Raw genomic sequence first — 11716 nt, 5'->3', positions numbered from 1 at the left:
AACAGCTATGGCAGCTCGGGTGGAACGGGCCCTGGACATCCATGTTGGATCTACAGGGGCAAAGTTTGTGTCATCTGCCACCACTCTGCGCCACTCTCCAGGCTGCAACGTTCCATCAGAGTCACAGTCTGCAAAATGTGGGGGTACGTATCGGCTCCCTGGGGTGCTCGCTTTGTCTGTGTAGGTGAGGTAGTTGTGCAGTACCACACACGCTTTAACTACGCTCACAGCTTTGTCTGGCTGGAACACAATTGGTCTTCCCAGAATCCTCCACCGCGCAGCCATGAAGCCAAAGGTATTTTCAATCTCCCGCCTTGCTCTGGAGTGGCAGTAGTTGTAGATTTGTTTGTCCCTGGTCATGTTCACTCCTGTTAGGAAAACAGAGTATTAATCACTGTACCACAATCAGAATCAGCTTTATTGGCCAGGTTTGCGTTAACAAACAAGGAATTTTTGACTCTGATAATCTTTTGCTCTCAAAGTACAACACTGACTTAACATATAAAGAACAATGAATAAAAAACAGAATAAACAGAAAGAAATACATAACCAAAAAAGAATACTGTTAAGTATGCAGTATAACAATGCAATTTACAAAAAATATCCAATAACAGAGAAGGATCAATCAATCATAAGGTATAACAAACATGTTATGAAGCCACAATGTACTATGCTTTAATTAATTATATTTACATACCTGGAAAAAGACGCATGAGATTGCAGTGTAGGGGGAAGGCAGCATCAGCAACGATAACGTGGGGGATTTGGACTCCGGTCCCAGGAAGTTGAGCTGGTTGGGGTAGATTCAACTGGTGGTCCAGCAGCATCGACCCAAATGCACGCCACCATCACTCTGCCGTCCATATCCTCCCACGTCCACCATCGTAAACAGATACCTGGCATCACATGTTATTGCCATTAGAACAATGGAGTGAGCCCCTTTGTAATTAAAATAGTCACTCCCGTCATGTGGTGGTGCCTTGAGGTTAACATGTTTCCCGTCAAGGCTTCCAATGCAGTTCAGGAAGTTCCAAAGTCACCAAAAATCTGAAGCCATGGCTTCCCACTGGTTGGTTGAAGGGCAGGGCAAATATTCGGGCTGCAGTGCAGTCCACAGCGCTTTGTAGACCTCCGATACTATGGAGGACACTGTACTTGCAGCCATTTTGTAGCCCAACCAGGGCTGGACTGGCCATCTGGCATACCGGGAATTTTCCCGGTGGGCCGACGGACTTTTGGGCCGAATCGCTGATATAAATAGGCCTTTTTTATTTTTTGGCCGCCCATAAAGAACTCATAGCGGCCCATTGGTTAATTTTCTTTATTGGCACTGACCTGACCCAATGAAATCCAGGAACCACTCCTGGCCGCAAATTTACGAATCCCACTATGGCCACGCCTCCCGGCCCTGAGACGTGAGCTGTAATAGTTATGCTGGAAGTTTAGCATCCACGTTATAATGGACAAACGACCACCAAGTGCAAGGGAGGTGCAGAGAAATTAGAGGAGAAAAAGATTAAGAATCAACAAGCGGAGTCCTCAAAAATTTCGGACATGTTTGGGGCTGCTTCAACATCAGCATTACCTGAAGCCGAGGAGGAGGAGAGGTGGCTGGCTATACAGAGAAGCAGAAACAACGATGTCAGGGAAGAAGGCGAGGAGGAGGCGAGTGAGGAAAAGATGGAAGAGAGAGTAGATGACGATGTGGTAAGGACTAGACAAATTAACAGGGACTTTCAGGAAGGGAGGGAGGCTGTGTGTGTGTGTGTGTGTGTGTGTGTGTGTGTGTGTGTGTGTGTGTGTGTGTGTGTGTGTGTGTGTGTTCGTGCGCGCGCGTGCGTGTGCGTGTTACGTCATAACGATAACAAGCAGTTTGGCTGTAACATTAAAGTTAGTGGCTGTCAGGTAACCTAACTGCTTAAGATTACATTGAAAGTGCTAGCGGTTAGCCTGTTGGGTAGCTGAAAAGTCTGTGTGATCTATAAAATCAGTGTTGATTAGATAATACTTTTATTAATACTTTATTCATCCCACAATGGGGAAATTCACTTATTACAGCAGCAGTGTTTCCACAATAAAAACAAACCAACAAACAATCAAACAAACAGCAGGCAAACAACAGACAATGTGCAAAAAACACTGAATGAATGTAAAGTGGCATTATATAAAAAGTATTTAAGTAAAGTGAGGTGGGCAGTGCAAAAAAAATACTGTAATTGTAATTGACGTGAAATTAGATTGAAAAATATGTAATTACATAACAGCAAAAGTAATTAACCATAATATAAATGATATTTAAGTGTGACCATAATATAAATAATATTGAGAAAGTAAGTACTTAGAATGGAAAAAATATAAATACAGTTGGAAAAATATAAATACAGATAATAACAAATATACACATAGAGCCATGCTGAGTGGTGGGTGATTGAGACATGACCCGAAAAAAACTACAACATTATTGGGTGGTGCAGGTGTTGTAGACTCTGACAGATTGATACAAGCATCAGTGTTCTTGAATGGCTTAATTAGCTTCTCTTGTATTGGTGCTCTTTTCCAGGGCATATACTTCAGCTTTATTGTAGCTTTTGGGAAGGGTTATAGTTATGTTTACAGTATTTAGCAGACACTTGTGTCCAAAGCGACAAAATATGAATCTTACAATAGTTAAAATTAACAGTAAACTGTTTTTAAAGTTGCTAAGCCAATATTAAGCAACATAGTAATAATAAAAATAATGAAAATACCATATCAAATATCAAAAATAAAAAAATTATAAAAATACCATAAATATACAAATCATAACTCTAAGAATGAATGAATTATTTAAGTGTAAGATCAACAGATAAGTCTTGAGTCCCCTTTTGAAGGATTCAAAACGATCACATGAACGCTGAACACTAGGCAACTCATATCATAGAATGCACGCATTTTTTTCCCTGTCTGCAGGTAATTTGTCTTACCAATCACGGTGGGTGTGGGCCGCCTGGGCCAAAAATGCCAGGGCCAATTTTTTGTCCCAGTCCAGCCCTGAGCCCAACCCTGTGATCGGTTGGCTTGCACCTGAAGATAAAATCTTCAAAGTCACTGCCAGTCTCTGAGTGACGTCAATAGGCATACGGTGTGTGCTCTGATGGTGTATTAAAGGTTTTAAACGACGAGCAAGATCGTCAAATCGTCCTTTCGACATCCGAAAATACTTGAAGTGCATTTCTTCGTCCAAGTACCTCAGCAGTCGAACAACCGTAACAAATTCGCCCATTGTTGGCCTCTTTTCGTTCACTGGTTGTACATACCAACTTCGCCGACGTCTTCTTTTCCTTCTGCGATTTAACATTTGCAATAAAATCATTTGTTGTTCAATGTCGATCATCTCCAGCTCCAACAACACTCTCTCTCTTTCGCTCGCCATTTCCGGAAATGAAAAAAGTGGAAACAAAACAAACTATCAAAGAGTTTCATGATTGACCCCCCGGAAACCACACACCCTCTAGGGTCCTGGCGGTGAAATGCACTGCGTTGCAAAGAAATACATTCAACCCCGACGCAGAACTCCGAAAGGGTCACAACGCTGTAGGAGCTACACCGTAGCTACGGCGTGGAGTTGACGCACAACTGTAAAATGGCCTTACGAATAGAGTGGCTTGACAGGAAACACTTTAATTGAGAGTTGACTAAGGTCTCAAGTACTTTAGCCAGGCATGGAAGTGTAGAGATCGGACGATAGTTATCCAGATTGTTCCTATCGCCCCCCTTGTACAGTGGAATGACACATGCAGATTTCCAGACTAGCGGAAATAAGACCAAAGAGATGGAAAGATTAAAAATATAAGTCAATTGCTCACTTATAATTGGAGCAGCCATTTTTATAAAAAAAGAGTCTAAGTGATCCTTACCAGTAGATGACTTAGGGTCTAAAGATTGTAAAGTTCTGAGGACCTGGTCCACAATCAGACTGGACTACAATCAGAGACCTTTGAGGGAGGGGGACCAGGAAACAGCTTATCGAATAAATGACCAGCTTCAGAGAAGTGCTTATTAAAGGCAAGGCTAATACCATTTGGATCAGAGATCAAACAGTCATTTACTTTGATGCTGAGGGGCATGTTAATTGCACCCCAGAACTTGGCGGGATTAGAATAAGAGGTGGTGACTAGATTTAAAAAGTATTCAGATTTAGCCTTTCTTACAGCTGAAGTACATTTATGTCTAAAGGACAGCCAGTGTTGGGGGTCACCAGTGTGTCTGGCACGGGTCCAAGCACTATTCCTATTATTGAAGAGGGTAGATAGCTCATAAGTAACCCATGGCACTACCCTATCTTATCTTTAATCCTGGTCATTTTATATGGAGTGTGCTTGTTTACAAAGTAATTAAATGCAGTTACAAAAGTGTAGAGAGCGACCTCAACGTCATCAAATTGGCCCATATAACTCCAGTCCCAATCTGTTATATCTCCCAAAAACCACTCTGCATCAAACTTTCTAAGGTTCCTCTTGGAGACCACCTGAGACACTGTCTTTTTTACCCCCACATCCCTTACACGGACAACGGGGCAGTGATCGCTGACTCCTAGCTCAAAGACACCGCTAGTAGAATATTTGCCAGCCTTGTTGGTGAAAATTAGGTCTAAGAGTGTGGATTTGGAGTAATCTTTAGAATTTGGTCTAGTTGGCTCTGTAATCAGTTGTGATAAGTTTAGACTGTACATGAGATTTTTAAACTGCACAGAAGCATCACTCAGCCAATTCAGATTTAGATCACCTAATATAAGTAATTCATCAGCAGAATATTTAGAGAGCATATTCACTAGGGAGTCAGTAGCATGTGATTCAGCTGAGGGAGGTAGGTAGACTCCAACCACAGTCAGTGGGTCCGGAAATTCAAAGCAATTAGGAAGAGAAACAGCATTTAAAATTGACACTGACAGACAAGATTTGACATATATTCCAACTCCACCGCCCCTACCTAACCGATCTATTCTATAAAAATTATAATTATAGAGAACCACATTAGTTATCTATATTCTTCCCAAGTCAGGTTTCACCCAACACAAAAATATCAGGAGTAGTCTTTTCAACTAGAAGTTAGATGGTCAAAGTTCTTAAGTAAGCTTCTAATGTTCAGATGGATTATACCAAGACCCTTGTGCTTTTTAAAACTCAATGGAATAAGGAAAGGGATAGAGGTATCAGATACACTAGGCCCATTAGCTGGAGTTGGTTGAAGAGATATTTTAATTAAGTTAGAGGAATTACTACCATGAAGTTGATTAACAAAAGACGATCCTAGCCCAGAGGGGAGTCTATACATGTCAGTGGAACCATCCCAGGTACTGGGATCAGGGGAACAACAAAGTTTGAGAGACCGATCTGGCCTGGCAGAAGCATGGGCGGGGACTGTTTCAGTTTCAGTTTGGGTTTGTGATGACACACAAGCAGCCACTTTGGTTTGAGTCTGTTGTGGCACACTGGTGGAACTACAGTGATGACGGATACAGTAGGAGATGTTGGAGGAGAGGGCACAAGTGCCAGCAAAGTTTAAATGAAGTCCATTTCCAAATGAGGAATGACAAAGGAACACAATCCAACAGAGGTTTCACCTTACCTTACTTAAGTAGAAATTTTGGGTATCTATACTTTACGGGAGTAATTGTTTTACAGCAGACTTTTTACTTATACTCCTTACATTTTCACGCAATTATCTGTACTTTCTACTCCTTACATTTTAAAAATAGCCTTTGTTACTCCTATTTCAGTTTGGCGTTTTCATTCCGGCTTGTCAGCGTTCAAAAACACACACAAAAAAAAATAAACTATCCAGATAAATCGCGCCATCCGGATAGAGAGTGAATTTGATTGTGGTTGAATGAGAAGTATAAACATATACCATTCTGACCTCCTATTGGTTTGTACGTGATCCATCGCACCTGCACATGACACAAATCACGTCACACTCCAGCAAGGAAATAGCAGACGTATGTAGCCTAGTACGAAGATTCGAGTCAGTATGCTATGATTCAACGTTGCAAGTTTGTTTGGTGGGCTCTGTGTGAGATTTGAAATTCGACTTTAGCCAAACGTTATCTGAGTTTATATTATTGCTATATGCAATATTTGTAAGTGAATTGTGCAAAGCTATAGTCTACAGCTGGTTGATAAAGCATGTGGATATTAGGATGATGATCCTATCTGTGTATGAGAGTGTGCACGCATGTGTGGGGTAGGCCCTATGGGTCCTTGTAAAGAGGTAATAAGCCCAGCTATCAGCCAAATGCAGTTTCAAATGAATTTATTCGAACTATCTCATGAATAATGCTACTTTTCAGTCATGTCAGCAGCTGCTAAAACAGTTTTAAGTGGCAACATTCTGGTCTGCTCAACATAATTGCATAGACCAGTGAAACTGCTCCCTAACTTGTAATCTGACCTGATCTGAACTGACCTGAAAATAACATGGGTTTACACTTTGAAAATACGTGCAATGTGTACGCCAAAGTAAAATTGTGCGTGCAGTAGATACGTGCAGCGCTCCAATTACAGTAATGGAGACCGGTGCGTTTGTAAAATAAAGGGACGTGGGACCACGTGAGGAGGTTGGTTGGGGTGGCGGATGGGTAAAACACAGGACTTTCATGTGGGAGATCGGGGTTCGCATCCCATGTTTGGCGATTTTCAGCCTTTTAATTCTTTTGTTATGATTTTCAGCCTTTTTTCAGCCTTTTATTTTTTTGTTAAGCCATTTATTAGCGTGTTTTTGTGGTTATGTGGCGTGTTTTTGTGACTTTCTTGTGGTTTTTGTTGTTAAGCCTTCCCCAATGTTTCTTCCCTAAACCCAACCATTTATTAGCGTGTTTTTGTGACTTTCTTGTGTTACTAAAGCCTTTCCCTGCATTCTTTTCCTAAACCCAACCATTTTTGTTTTGTTTTTGTGTGACGCTGTTCTCGCGATAACACACAACGTGGCGACGCGAGCCGCGTTCATATAAAACGCACTGGTCTCCCTTACTTCAATTGCAGCGCTCCAAGTAAATAATGCACGAGCAAGAATTTTACTTTGGCGTACACATTGCACGTTTTTTCAAAGTGTAAACCCGTGTTTTTTGTATGCTTTTGAGTGAGACCGGGTTGTCATTCATGATACAGCGGAATGTAATACAGCGTAACTCCTAGATAGTCGGAGCTTGTGGTTTGAGAGAAATAATATGAATCTCAATCTGTGCCTGTGCATTCATTTTCTCCACAGAAGAAACACCCCACTGGTCTAGAGAGGTACACACAACTTTCTTCAGGAGCCCTCAAAAGGAAGTCATCCACTGAAGGTTCTTTACCCCACCTTCTAAACAAACCAAGCTGTGGGAGACTCAAAGAGTGTCCCAGGCAAGTGTGGATAAAGTAGTCCTCAAATTCGTTGTCCAAGGCTTGCACACACTACACATTGTTCAGCAACAGGGCTTCATTGATCTTGTGCAACATCTTCAGCACAATACTGTTGTAAACAAAGTCACAACAGCCTCTGTTGAAATGAAAAGAAAACTGAAAGCTGTAGTTAGTGAAATTGAGTTCATAGCAACAACAACAGACTGCTGGACGGCACACCATTGCGGTTTCATTGGTGTCACTGGTTTAACCCCCAGACCATGCAGAGATCCTGTGCTGCCCTGGCTTGCAGTCAGCTTAAAGGGTCACATACCTTTTCTGCCCTGGCTGGTGACCTAAATAATATTCACATAGAATTCAATATCAGAGAGAAGATCGTTCGCACTACATCTGACAACGGATCAAACTTCCTGAAAGCCTTCAGAGTTTACTGGCAGACTGACCAGAACAACAATCCTGAACCTGTAGGAGAGGGTGATGGAGAAGAGGATGATGGTGGCCAAAATGATGATTACGATGAAGAAGAGGAAAGCATTGAGGGTGATGAATTCGTTGATGCCAGAGCCCTGTTGGAAGAAGATGACTACTTGGAATACCAGCTACTCAAGCACCATCACTGCACCTGCCTCCTCAATTTAATGTCCACAGTTGATGCTTCAAAAGCAGAGGTCAACCCATTGTACAAGCGTGTGTCAAGGTCCACATTTGCCAAATGCTCTAGCGTGTGAAACAAAAGTTCAAGATCAACCACCGCATCTGAAGTAATTAAGGAACACTGCAAACTCCAACTCGTAAGGTCCGTTGCTACAAGGTGGAATTCACTCTTCTCAGCCGTAGAAAGAATAGTGAGAATAACAAGAGAACAAGGTGAAGGAGCCCTTGCAGCTGTCTGCAGTGAACTAGATACACCTAAGTAAGTGCTTGTTGTTCTGCCTTTCAGTGAATGAAGTGTACAATAGATTAAGTCACAGTTTTATACTTTGAATACTGTAGAACACATGTATGCACTATGCCAACACGCAGTCCCCATATTTACTATGGATGTGATTTGTAGCAACACAACTACATTTCTAAAAGTCTCAGATGACAATATTTTTCAGTTCCTCCAGTTGAAGGTGCTACATCAATTAGGCTAAATGTTCCATGTTGTGTTTTTCTTTTTTTCTTTGTACTGGTTTACTCCAGTGGAACTTGGATTTCTTGCAGAATATGCAAAGACAATGAGCCCAGTTGCAAAGGCACTTGATGTTCTTCAGGGAGAAACCAGTGTGCAGATGGGATGGTTGGTCCCCACCATAACTCTACTAAGGACCAAGCTCCAGCACCTTCACGTCACCTCCAAGTTCTGTGAGCCTTTGATTGCTGCAATTTAAGACCTGCTGGACAAGTTATGACGAAAATATCCTCAAACTTGGTAAGTGTCTCATTTCTCAACTTCCCCTTAATTTGTGTAATTTCTATGGAGACAGTGAAATGAGTTTGAAATTACATTTAATGAAACAAACACACGCACACACACACACACACACACACACACTATATCAGAAGCCACTTGGACTGTCAGGCTGAGAATCACATCAGTGAGGGCTCCCAATCGCCTGAGGAAGAGGACTTCTTTTCCTCCTTGAAGAAGACCGGCACTCTTGAAACGACCCAGCAGTTGGATACGTACCTGGGGTGCCCAGGAGAGTGTGAGTGTGGCTATGCAGTGGCAAAGGAACTTCTACAGGAGCTGCAGGGCTGTGGCAATGTGATGGAGGAACTCCAGTACATGCAGGAACTGGACATGCCTGTTAACATGAGAGCCATAATTTCAAAGTTACCATTCCAGATGAGGGAGTAATGGAGGACCATAGCTTACGGCATAAATGAAACCACTAACCAGAGAGCTCACTTCATTGATCTGGTCACCTTCATTGAGCGACTTGTCAGCATTCTTTCTGACCCGTTGCATAGAGCATATGGAAATATTGTCACCACAGTACCATCTATGGCCTTGTCTGAGGAAGTTAAGGACCCAACATTGTATCAAGGGAAAGTAAAGTAAGCTGGATGCCTTTGCTGTGCTTGAAAATACTCATTGGAAGAGTGCAAAATATTCACTTTCTGAAGGAAAAAAGAGTTTGCTTTGCATGCTTAGGTAATGGTCACATGGGCAAGGATTGTGACAGGCACTTGACATGCAAAGTTTGTGGTCAAACTCATCCCACTGTGCTACATACCATAAGGCAAACTACAGCTATGGAACTGTTAAAGGAACCAAGTAATAACCAATCATCTTCACAGGAAACATGTGGACATACAGGGGGCAGTAAGGATCAATTTGTTCTATCCATTGTCCCTGTAAATGGGAAATCCGCAAAAGGAAACTGCATCATTAAAACCTATGCTTCCACATTCTGCTTGGAACATCTAATGCAGAAGTTGAATATTACAGGCAGAAGAACCAACTTCCTGTTGCGCACAATGGGGCAAGAAACTATTGTTCCAGCCTATTCCTTGACTGGTTTGGAGGTATCTGGTCTGGACAGCAGATGTCCAGACCAGATACACCATATACTATATACTATGGTCCCAGAGATCCTCGCACAAAGAAAATGCCAGTTGCAGCTGATAACATGGTGAAGCCTGAAGACCTGGCTAAATGGCCGTACTTGTCAAAAGTACACATCACAAGCATAAAAAGCAAATGTCAACCTGTTGATTGGAACCAATGCTCCCAAGGTATCGGAAACTTGGGAGGCTGTCAACAGCTGCAGGAATGGCCAGTATGCTATTAGGACATGGTTCTTTAAAGTAATTGCATTGTATTAAAATGCGTTCATTTTCAATGGGCATAAATGCGGCTGAAACAGGTGCATCCCACATTTTTCAACATTAACATTTTAATATGACATGATGTTTATAAAGGTAAGCTCAAAGGGCACATGGTTGTTGACTGCTCTCGCTTTGACACTCAACGCTGTGATTCTGGAGTGCATTGGTACCAAAACCTTGTTCAAAATGCTGTTTTATTGTATATGGATTTAACGCTGAAACTGAAATAATGGATGTTTTCATGCTGCATGGTAAACCTAATTATCTTTCTGCAACACAACATCATTTGACGATTCTTGAACGCTACACAGCATGTTTACATTAGGCAGTGCGTCAGCTAGGTCACTCTGGGTTAAACCACCTCAGTAGCTAACAGTATCAGACTGAGCTCCTTTAACAGTCTACATTGACGATGTTTCATTTACAAAATAGGTACGGTTCTGCCGGATGAACCTTTTTTCCATTTTCTTTGTGTTGGCATTCTAAACACCAGTCAATTCAGGAAACATCCTCTTAGCTAGAACTGACAATCAAAATATATTCATCTCTTTTTGAGCAAAATTCTCATCACACTCTCGACAGCCATTTTAATTCCAGAGCTTGCATCCCTATGTGCACTTGTTCCACCAAAACATGTTCCTTCTGAGGCTATCTTGCAGAGGCACCCTTGCTGCGTTTGGCTCTTCATCGTTGCTTGGCGCTGCCCAAGACAATTGTGATTGATTCAAAGAAATGCCAATAAACCAGAGCATGTTTTTTTCTCCTATCCAGGAATGTTGTGTGGACTAGCCAGACCTTCCTCTGCTGTGCTTTGTAGATAGGTCTGTTAATGCGAGAATAATGCAGCAGTAATCCAAAAAGATAATACAATAGTAAAACCCTGACAGGAAACATTTTACTTCCCAATCAATACTTTTACTTTTAAAACTGTAAGTACATTTTGTTGATAATACTTATCATAGTTGTATTTAAGGTTGTGCTCATTTTAACTAATGTAACATGTGATAGAAATTTTCTTGCAGCAGCAGAGTTTAGTAAATATCAATGATAAAAATGAATACGAATAAAGACTGTTTGAGAATCAAACCAAAATCTGGTCTTTGAGCATTTATTATATTTTGCAAAATATGAGAATACAGATTCACAGGTACACGCAGTACAACTGAATGAGCATTTCTAAACTAAAATCTAAACATCACATCATCATATAGTCAAAACCTCTCTTTAGCCACCCCTCTCACTTTATCTTTTAGCCTGGCCATAGTTGAAAAGAGGACATCATGAAAAGTCAAACTATCCTTACCTTCCCCTCTGCCCCTGTTCTTTTCTTTTCTTTTCATTAGCCTAAACAATAGTTTATCTCAGGAGGCAGAAGGAAACATGGTTCCGTGGCCTTCTCAACGTTGTCTGCTAAAAAGTTAAACAAATGAGAGGCTAGTGTTGTGGTGGTTGGAGTCCGGCTGGCTGTGAGTTTCTGTTTTTCTTTTCCTCATGTTTTGCTGTCAGTTTGTGTTGCCTCT

General features: G+C 41.6%; 1 long non-coding RNA gene across 1 annotated transcript; it reads left to right on the top strand.

Moving 5' to 3' along the window:
• The first annotated feature begins 1459 nt into the window (after positions 1–1459).
• Positions 1460–11220, top strand: LOC114554554 (uncharacterized). Its single transcript, XR_003692429.1, has 3 exons — positions 1460–1707; positions 7246–8292; positions 8565–11220. It is a non-coding gene; the product is annotated as an uncharacterized LOC114554554 (long non-coding RNA).
• The last annotated feature ends 496 nt before the right edge of the window (positions 11221–11716 follow it).

This window comes from Perca flavescens, chromosome 4 (assembly GCF_004354835.1).
Source record: "Perca flavescens isolate YP-PL-M2 chromosome 4, PFLA_1.0, whole genome shotgun sequence".
Classification (NCBI taxonomy): Eukaryota; Metazoa; Chordata; class Actinopteri; order Perciformes; family Percidae; genus Perca; species Perca flavescens.
This window is presented reverse-complemented; position numbering and strand designations above follow the sequence as displayed.